The sequence below is a fragment of the Tachysurus fulvidraco genome, chromosome 19 (genome assembly GCF_022655615.1).
Source record: "Tachysurus fulvidraco isolate hzauxx_2018 chromosome 19, HZAU_PFXX_2.0, whole genome shotgun sequence".
In the NCBI taxonomy this organism is placed as follows: Eukaryota; Metazoa; Chordata; class Actinopteri; order Siluriformes; family Bagridae; genus Tachysurus; species Tachysurus fulvidraco.
This window is the reverse complement of record NC_062536.1, coordinates 604,104-613,160: the sequence shown is the minus strand read 5'-3', so window position 1 is coordinate 613,160 and position 9,057 is coordinate 604,104. Positions and strand designations below refer to the sequence as shown.

The window sequence follows — 9,057 nt, the reverse complement described above, 5'->3', positions numbered from 1 at the left end:
TAGAAAACATAGGAGATGATTCCGGTAAATAAGGTGATATGGCACCTGGGCTCCTAGGAGCGCCATGGTATATATTGAGAAGATATCTGAGGCTCCAGGCTCTTCTTCGGGGGCGAAGGTGTGTGCGCGCATGGGGGCGTGTGACTGTGTCCGCGGGTCAAGGTGTGTGGTTTTTATTTTTGCAAGGACGTCACGAGAGTTCTTGTTTTTCTTGATTGATTTTGCATGACATGCTCTTTTTGGGGGTTTTCATTTGTTACTTTTAATTTGGCAAATTTGTTACTTTTAATTTGGCAACTTTGTTACTTTTAATTTGGCATTTTCTCTTATAATTTGTTGGCTGATTGACCACAATAAAGAAGTCATTCTCATCTAGGTCTGAGGAGTTTTCTCAGTATTTTTGTAGTAATTATAGATCTAACAATTAAGTCTAACTAAAACAGTCTTTAGTAACCAAAAAGTCTAAGTGTGGAGATCACCCTGTGATGTGTCGACTTGGAGACCGGCTCTGAGTTCTGACACTACCCTCAACCCCTGCACCTGAATTGTTGCAGTCCTCGACAACTGACAAAGTGGCAACTGTCCTCCTTTCGAGATCTCTTTAAGCACCGTTCTTCCACCTTAGCTGCCTTTATCTGCCTCCTCCTAAAGGGGTTCGACTCGCTGTCCATCTCCGAGTCCTGTTCTGACACCACCTCCTCCGAGTCCTCAGAAGACTCCATGAAAGCCCACTTTGGCTGAACCAGCCTCGGGGACGGAGGCTGTTCTCCCTCCATCTCGGCCCAATTTGCCACAGTCTCTATATCCTCCATAACAGGTGCCGCCGAAAGCGCCGCCCTCTCCGCTGGCCGTGCGGTCTCCCGAGCTGCCTTCTGGAAATAAGCTCCTCTGCCGGGGTGTCTGCCGTCTCGATGAATGCTCCCTGGGAAATCCGTACAGGCTGCCCTTGGCTGGTCTAATAGAGCCCTTGGCTCAGGCCCACTGGGACCAGTCGCCGCTTCGTCCCATCTACTGGGATACTCCGAAGTTGTCGGCAAACAAGCTCGAAAAGGCACTCCTGCATGAGGGGCAGTGCCAAAACAAGTGCTCCTCGCTTCCACACAGACTGCAGGTCTTGGGTGCTCCACAGTCTGCAGCAAGGTGGCCTACAGCACCAAACAAGCAACACCTCTGCCCAGTGCAGTCTTCCTTCACATGTCCCAATGCTCTGTAACTAGCAAGACTGGGGCTGACCAGGATAGTGAAAGAAACCCTGGTAAGGACAGAGTGCGGAGCTTCCTGGTGGGTGGAGCAGACAACCTGGGGCTGTGGGACCCATCTTCAGTCTGCCAGTAAGCTGCCTCCGCCTGGAGCAACGCCAGTCTTCGGGGAGAGCATGGCCTTCTCCACCTCCTCTAGGGAGATCTCTCTCTCCAGGACCAATGCGCTATCCTCCGACACCCTGCCGGCGACTGCGTCCAAAAAGGCTGCCGCACTACCGTCCCTAGTCTCTTTCTCGCTGAAGAGATCGGCATAGAAGGACCTAGCCACTTCTAGCATCTCTTCAGTCCAGGTCACAGTACGAGGGCCCTGCTTCAGGCCCTCGATGTGCGCCCTGCACTGGCAACTTCTCACGCTCCTAAAAAAGTAACGTGTTGGGCGCTCGTCCTGTTCAAGCGCCTCCCTACCGGCCTGGACAAAGTAACCGCGGGCCTTAGCCTCGTAGTGGGCACGTACCGCATCACTAGCTTCCCTGAGCCGCCCATGATCTCCATCCTGCCAGCCTCATATAGCCTCTTGGACCACGCATTAGCCTCTTTTCTCCTTCTTTTTTCCATCTCCTGTCCCCACCAGCGGCACAGGATGGCGACCCTTCTCTTGAGGTCCTCCCACCACTCGACCTGAGTGGTGTAGAGGGTCCTCATACGCCTCCACCCAGCATAAAGGTGACTAAACAAGCCGCCAGACATCCCTTCCTCTGGTCCCCACCTCTGTCTCGATGTACCCGACCACCATGCAGTGATCGGTGCCCCAAAAGGGCCTAAGCGAGCACGACTGCACCCTTGCCCCCTCCGCCACAAACAGGACGTCAAGCCGTGCAGCATCACCCCTAAAATTACAAGGCCTGCGGCTTGACCACCCTGTACACGTCCACCAGGCCTGCCCCGTCATCACCTGGGCCAGCTCCCTTCTCCCTCTACTTCGACGTTAAAATCCCCCCTACCAATAGCAGCCTATTCATGCAGAGGAGCGGCTCTAGCAGGCGGGAAAAACCCCCGGCGCTGCCCCCTCCTACATGGCACATATACCCCTATCACCCTATACCTCACCCCCTGCCATGTGCAGTCCACACACAAGATTCTACCCGGCACCACTGATAGCACATTTCCCACCTCCCATTCAAAAGACAAAACCCCCACCCCATCACCCTCGATGACTCGATGACTACACCCTGGGAACTCGGTACAGGCTGTTCCGGCTTGCCCAGTAGAGTCCCTGGCTTTGGCTCGCTGGGATCAGTTGCCGCTTCTTCCTGTCCACTCGAATGAGGGTCATCCAGTGTTCCGAAGTCATCCACAAACAAGCTGGAAAAGGCACTCCTGCGTGAAGGGCAGTGCCGGAACAGGTGCTCCTCGCTTCCACACAGACTGCAGGTCTTGGGTGCCCCACAGTCTGCAGCAACATGGTCTCCTGCACCGCACAGGCGACACCTCTGCCCAGTGCAGTCCTCCTTCATGTGTCCCATTGCTCCACATCTCCGGCAGTACTGAGGCTGACCAGGGTAGTGAAGGAAGCCCCGGTGAGGACCAAGCGCGAAGCTACCCGGTGGGTGGAGCAGATGACCCGGGGCCGCGGGGTCCATCTTTAGTCGGACCAGGAACCTCCGCTTGCCATTCCAGATGCCAAACCGACCCCTCAAAGAAAAGAAAAGAAAAGAAAAGGAGGTTTTGTCTTTTTTTTAAACCGTGTAATGGTGCACCTAGCCTGGATGTATTGCAATACCAGGGCGATGCTTGGAGCGGACGGAGCAAGCCCCTGTTCCGACTCCCAGCTCTAAAAATCCATTTAATATGTAGTCCTCATATAGAGGACGTATCAGATATTAAACTGATAAGAACAGATTTTTTTTTTTTAAATCATTTTTTCACAATTTCAATTTACACTTCATGCACATGCATTGTGTCTTTAAAATACATTGTACATGTTATCTTTTAAATAACCCATGTTACTAAAAATCACTCCAAATTAATTACTTGCTAAAAGCATAGTGCAAATATAATAAATAAATAAATAAATAAATAAATAAATAAATAACAGGGTGAAATAGAATAAACAAATTGTACTGAAATTGTTAAAAATATGATCTTCTCTAAAAGCAGCTATCCATATAAAAAGTCACCATGTATTTTGGCATTACTCCTGTGCAAGACCGGGGCGAGTCCTTAAACACGTAGCCCTCACCTCGCTCCCCGAACTTGCCCCTGTCTCTGTCGCTTTCGCGGCTCAGCGGAGATCGTCTCCCCTTTGCCAGGCACTCCTCCAGGTGATATTTGGGGTTTCCTTTTACTGGATTTCCTGGAACCAGGGCTTGTGGTGGTCAGGACCCCCCTGGGTGGTGCCCCGGCCCTCTTCCTCCGGATGTCATCGCCCGGTACTCCTGCAGCATAGCTACTACCATCTTTCCAAGTGCGTGAAGGGGTACCGTAACGTGCTTCCCCACCAGCAGGTTACGGGATGCCCAGATGGTGGCCTTCACACTGTTCAGGGTTAGCCAGAGCTTAACGAAATCTTTTGCCGGTAGCAGCTGGATCCTCCGCCTCCTCAGCGGAAAGGCCCAGAACTGGACTCACTGCTTCCCGGTCCTGCACACAAGAGACAATGCTCCTACTGACTGTTAAAATCGTGACATCCAAAGTGTCGGTGAAATTTCGTTAAAAATTTTCTCATAAAATCATACTCTTGGCAGATAAAAGGAAATGGGAGTTTTAAGATCAACTGGTAAAATCTTCAACCTCCTTAAGTATGACCCCATCCAGAACTTGACCATCGCTACCGTTTTGTTCTCTCCGGATGGGGCCGTGGTGTATCGAATGTGTAGGGCGGTCATCTTGCTCATTAAAAACAAGTGAGGGTCCGGTAAGCCTTTCCCGCCATTCTCCTTCTTCTTCACTACCTCCCACTTCAGTCTCTCCCACTTGGACCCCCACAGGAAGTAGAAGACCGCCCTTTCCAACTCTAGGAGGAAGAAGCGAGGTGGGCTAAAAACTGCACAGGTTAGTAAAAGCAAGGGTAAAATCACTGCTTTAAAAACTAGCACTTTACCCTCATATGTGAGCTCCCTCAGTCCCCAAAACCCCAGTTGTTGCCTGACTTTCCCTAACAAGTCTGTCCATTTGTCACGTCCTCCTCCCTCCTCGTCAAATTTAACCCCTAAAATCTTCAAATTTTTTTCTTTAACTGTCACGTCTAAGTGCTCAGTGTGTATTCCGTCCTTTGGTCCAAAAGAGCTGGGCCTCGGATTTCCTCCTGTTCAATTTGGCCGCCGAAGCCCTGCCGAACCACTCCGTCAGATCGAGAGCTCTTTGGACCGATAAAATGTCTGAAGCTAAAATAGTGATGTCGTCCATGTACAATACACACTTTGCGGTCAGTCCACCTGGCAAGTCCAGTCCTTTGACCCAGCGGTCCCTTCTCAGAATCTGTGCAAGTGGCTCGATGCACGCAACAAACAGGAGTGGAGATAAGGGACACCCCTGCCGGACGCCACAGTGTATTTCCACCGCTTCTGTAAAAAGCCCATTTACTAGGATTTTACTGTATATGTCACGATACAGCAGTCCCAACCAGGCTAAAAACCTCCCAGAAAATCCCATTTTTCTCAGTACCCTCAAAAGATACTGGTGCGAGACCCGATCGAAGGCTTTTTCAAAATCTAAATTTACAACTAGAAGCCGAATGTTTCTCTCTCTCGCAAAAGAGATGGCGTCCCGGATCAGCACTAAGTTGTCCGTGATCTTCCTCCCTTGCACTGCACAGGCTTGGTCCGGGTGGATCACGTCCTCTAAAACGGTCGACATACGGACAGCTAAAATTTTACTAAATAGTTTACAATCAAAATTTAAAAGGGTTATCGGTCGCCAGTTCCTAATGTCAGTCCTGTCGCCCTTTTTAAACAACAAGGAAACTATCCCTACTCTAAAACTGTCAGGAAGTCTGTCCAGATTTTCAAATTCTCTAAAAACACACCACAGGTCACGTGCTAAAATATCCCAAAAAGTCTCATAAAACTCGAGGGGGAGTCCGTCCAATCCCGGTGACTTCCCCCGTTTAAAAGCTTTTAATCTGTTCTGGAGTTCTAAAAGGGTAAAATCCTGGGATAAAAGCATGTTGTCTGAAACAGTTTTATCTAAAAAAGATAAAACCTCCCCCAAAGTGTCTTCCTGCACTTCCTTCTGTCTAAAAAGATTTCTATAAAAGTCCTCCACCAGCCTTAAAATTCCAGTTGTTGTGTCTTCTTGTTTTCCTTGTTCTTTTAATTTTGTAATAGCTTTTCCACTTGTTATTATTTTCTTAAAAAGTACCAGGTACATTTTTCTCCTTCCTCTCTGTCTTTTTCTTTGCTTCTTAACATCACTCCTTTTGCTTTTACCTCGGTTAAAACTGACATTTCCTTCTTGACCTCTTTTATTTCCTCACTAAAATCCATCCCATCATTTAAAAGATTAAAATACCTCTGTAAGCGTCTTTGCAGCTCCATCATGTATCTCTTTTCCTTGTTCTTTTTTTCCTTTCCTACCCTCCTAAAATACTGTCCAGTCCTTTCTTTTACCATGTCCCACCACCGTGCACGTGAGTCATAACAGTCCTGGAGGGTCTGCCATTGGCTGTACCGCTCTCTGTATTCCTGGACAATATCCTCGTCCTGCAACAGAGAGCAGTTCAGCTTCCACAGCCCTCCCCCTACAGTCACTCCAGTGGATAGAGAAAAGGTGCAAGACAACATAGCGTGATCAGAAAAGAAAAGCGGAGTTAATGTAGCATCGGTCGGCAGGCAGTCACGTATAAAAACATAGTCAATTCGAGAGGCTCTGGTGCCATCACCACTAAACCAGGTGAAGCCCTCCTCTCTGGGATGCACCGATTTAAAAGCGTCGACTAATCTAAAATCTCTAACCAAACCCTGCAATAAAACCGATGTTTTGTCTACTTTAAATTCTACACTCACACACAAATTCTAAATTCTACAGGAATCCTACCTAACATGTGGGGCTGCAGGTCCTCTAAAAGCTCGTACCTACTGTTTTTATCTGTAAAACCATAAATATTGAGTACATTAAAATCACTGCCTAAAAAGGTCAAATTAGCTATGAGCGCCCGCCCAGCTCTCACCACCGTGCTGCCCTTCACCAAAATGTGCGGGTTTTTAATTAAAATAGCCACCCCGTCTGACCTGTTAAAATTCAAACCGCTCCAAAGGGAGGGGCCGGCAGTCCACATCTGTTCCCATTTGGTGTACTCTTTCATAAAAGACAAGGAGCACTCCTGCAGAAGAAACAAATCAGACTCCAGAGTGCTCAGCAGGGAAAAAATACTCTGTGCTCTAGACAGAGCTCTCACACTTCTCACATTAACTGTAGAGATTCTAAGAGCCATGAGCAGTATGGTTTTTAAAAGGGTACCCAACATTAAGACCAATTTACAGAGGTAAAAAAAATAAAACATTAACCTATCACGTGTGATACTTCCTCCTCCTTTATCCCATAGGGACTGGAATCAGGGAAGGAGGGGAATTCTGCTGCCAGGCCCCTCAAGCTATTGCCTTGTGGTACCTGGGGCGTTGATGTTTTTAGCTCTACATGCAAAAAGGAAACCTCATTGGGGCTTGCAGAGGGCCACAACCTGTCTAGGTCCTCAGAAGAGGACCCAGTCAAGTTCTGTGCTGCCCTCTGCTTCTTCTCTACCATTTCTGGCAGAGGAGATGCCACAATCCTTTTGCAAGCTTGAGCATTGGGGTGTCAGATTTCCACCTCACTACCCCCGGAGGCCACACTTACCTCCGGCACTGTCTCCAGAGATTCATCCGAAAAGGATAACCTGTCCTCCATATTCATTTTTTCAAGCTGCACGGAGGGTGTAGCCTCCCTCTCTGCTCTATTCTGTTCCACTGGCTCCGCCTCTTTGTTCCCGCCCTCCGGCTCCTGGCCAGTCCCTGAGGTTGACTGGGAGTTTGAATTTCCCACCAAAACCTCAGGGACCGCCTCCTTCTCCACATCAGGAGCCTCATGCTGAGCAGCCATTTTGTTGGCCTTCAGCTTGTTGGCAAAAGACTTAGGACAATCTCTGTAGAAAAGGTTATGCTCACCACAAAGATTGCACTTTCTGCCATTGACACATTCTTCAAAGGAATGACCAATTTCTTTGCACTTCCCACAGACGATTTCTGTACACGCCTCGGCTAAGTGGCCCACTTTGCCGCATTTCCGGCATAGTTTAGGCATGCCTTGATAACAAATGTAGCCTCTGTTCTCACCCAGCACTATCATTGATGGCAAATGTCTCAGGGCCTGGAAACAACTTGGGTCTTCCCATTGTTTAATGGGAACACGCCAAGCACAATTCCAGATGCCGTCCACATCCAGCACTTTCATAGGTAGGCCTCGAACCGTGCAAAATCTAGCCAGCCAACAACAAATGTCTTCACCAGACACTGTTTCATTGAACATCCTGACCACTACAACTTTGTTGGAGCTATCAGACAGTTTCTCAACAGTGAACATGGAAAACTGGTCCCGAGCATTTTCAAATTTACACCAGAAATCATTTAGCAGAGAAGCAGAGCGGAAACTTGCGACAAAACCCTTGTTCTGAGGCAGAGCCAGTATACAGTTCAAATCCTGTGGGGGGAAACCCAAAATCTTTTGAAAAAACTTCCTGGAGAAGTCAAGGTGTGACACCTCCAGGAGCTTACCATTTAATTCTTTAAGAAGAAAACGCACGCTGTGGTGCCTCCGCATGCCGGCACGAGCAGCCGACATGGTGGAGACACCAACAGCCAAACAAATGTAAAAACAACCAACAAGCTAAAAACAGTAATAAAAAACAATAAAAGGAATAAATAAATAAAGGCAATTTAAAACAACTATAAATACTAAATAATTTACAAAAGAAATAAAAATTCACTTGCCTTCAACCAAATACAAAACAAAAAACAAAACAATATACTTTCTAAAGGTTTGAGAAAAGCCACAATAAAAGGCCAGACCCAAACTCTAAGCGAGAGCGATCGCAGTCTCCACCCCCTGAACATAGCCAAAAGGCCGAGAAGCGATAACCCGTTATTCCCCCTGCCTGGCGGACAGCTAGCTGCCAGATGCTAGCAGACAAATGGTAGGTGATAAGTAGGCCTACTCTTCAAAGCGCTTTGATCTGATATTACAACCACTTATAGCCTTGCAACTGCAAAGCCCACAAAAATATGTTGTGGAGAGGAACGTTGATGAGTTCAACATATTTTTGTGGGCTTTGCAGTTGCAAGGCTATACGTGGTTGTAATATCAGATCAGAAAAAAAAAGGAGGTTTTGTCTTTTTATAAACCGTGTAATGGTGCACCAAGCCTGGATGTACTGCAATACCAGGGCGATGCGTGGAGCGGACGGAGCAAGCCCCTGTTCCGACTCCCAGCTCTAAAAATCCATTTAACATGTAGTCCTCATATAGAGGACGTATCAGATATTAAACTGATAAGAACAGATTTTTTTTTTATTAAACCAGTACAGTCAGTACATTACATGCACATCAAAAGAACCACAGCCCAAACCCCCATTAATCCCAATATCACCAGACTCTTCAAAGTAAATCGATCATGAATTAGTCAAAACAAAAGAAGAAACACAAAACAAATATTTCATCATCCCAAACACCAAAAGGGCAAAACAAACTGAAGCCATCACACCACCACAAGGGCAGGAAGAAACAAAAGGCAAAAACAAAAAACAATTACAAGCATCAAAAATACAATAGACAAAGAAAATATCACTCACCCCCCCCCCCCACACTGCACTCGCCCCCCAGGCCAC

The 9,057-nt window shown here is 47.6% G+C and overlaps 1 non-coding gene and 1 pseudogene across 1 annotated transcript; both read right to left on the bottom strand.

Moving 5' to 3' along the window:
- Positions 1 to 2,948: 2,948 nt before the first annotated feature.
- On the bottom strand, positions 2,949 to 3,120 carry LOC113653858 (annotated as a pseudogene).
- Positions 3,121 to 8,579: 5,459 nt separating this feature from the next.
- LOC113654255 lies at positions 8,580 to 8,766 on the bottom strand. Its single transcript, XR_003443328.2, has one exon. It is a non-coding gene; the product is annotated as a U2 spliceosomal RNA (small nuclear RNA).
- Positions 8,767 to 9,057: the final 291 nt, after the last annotated feature.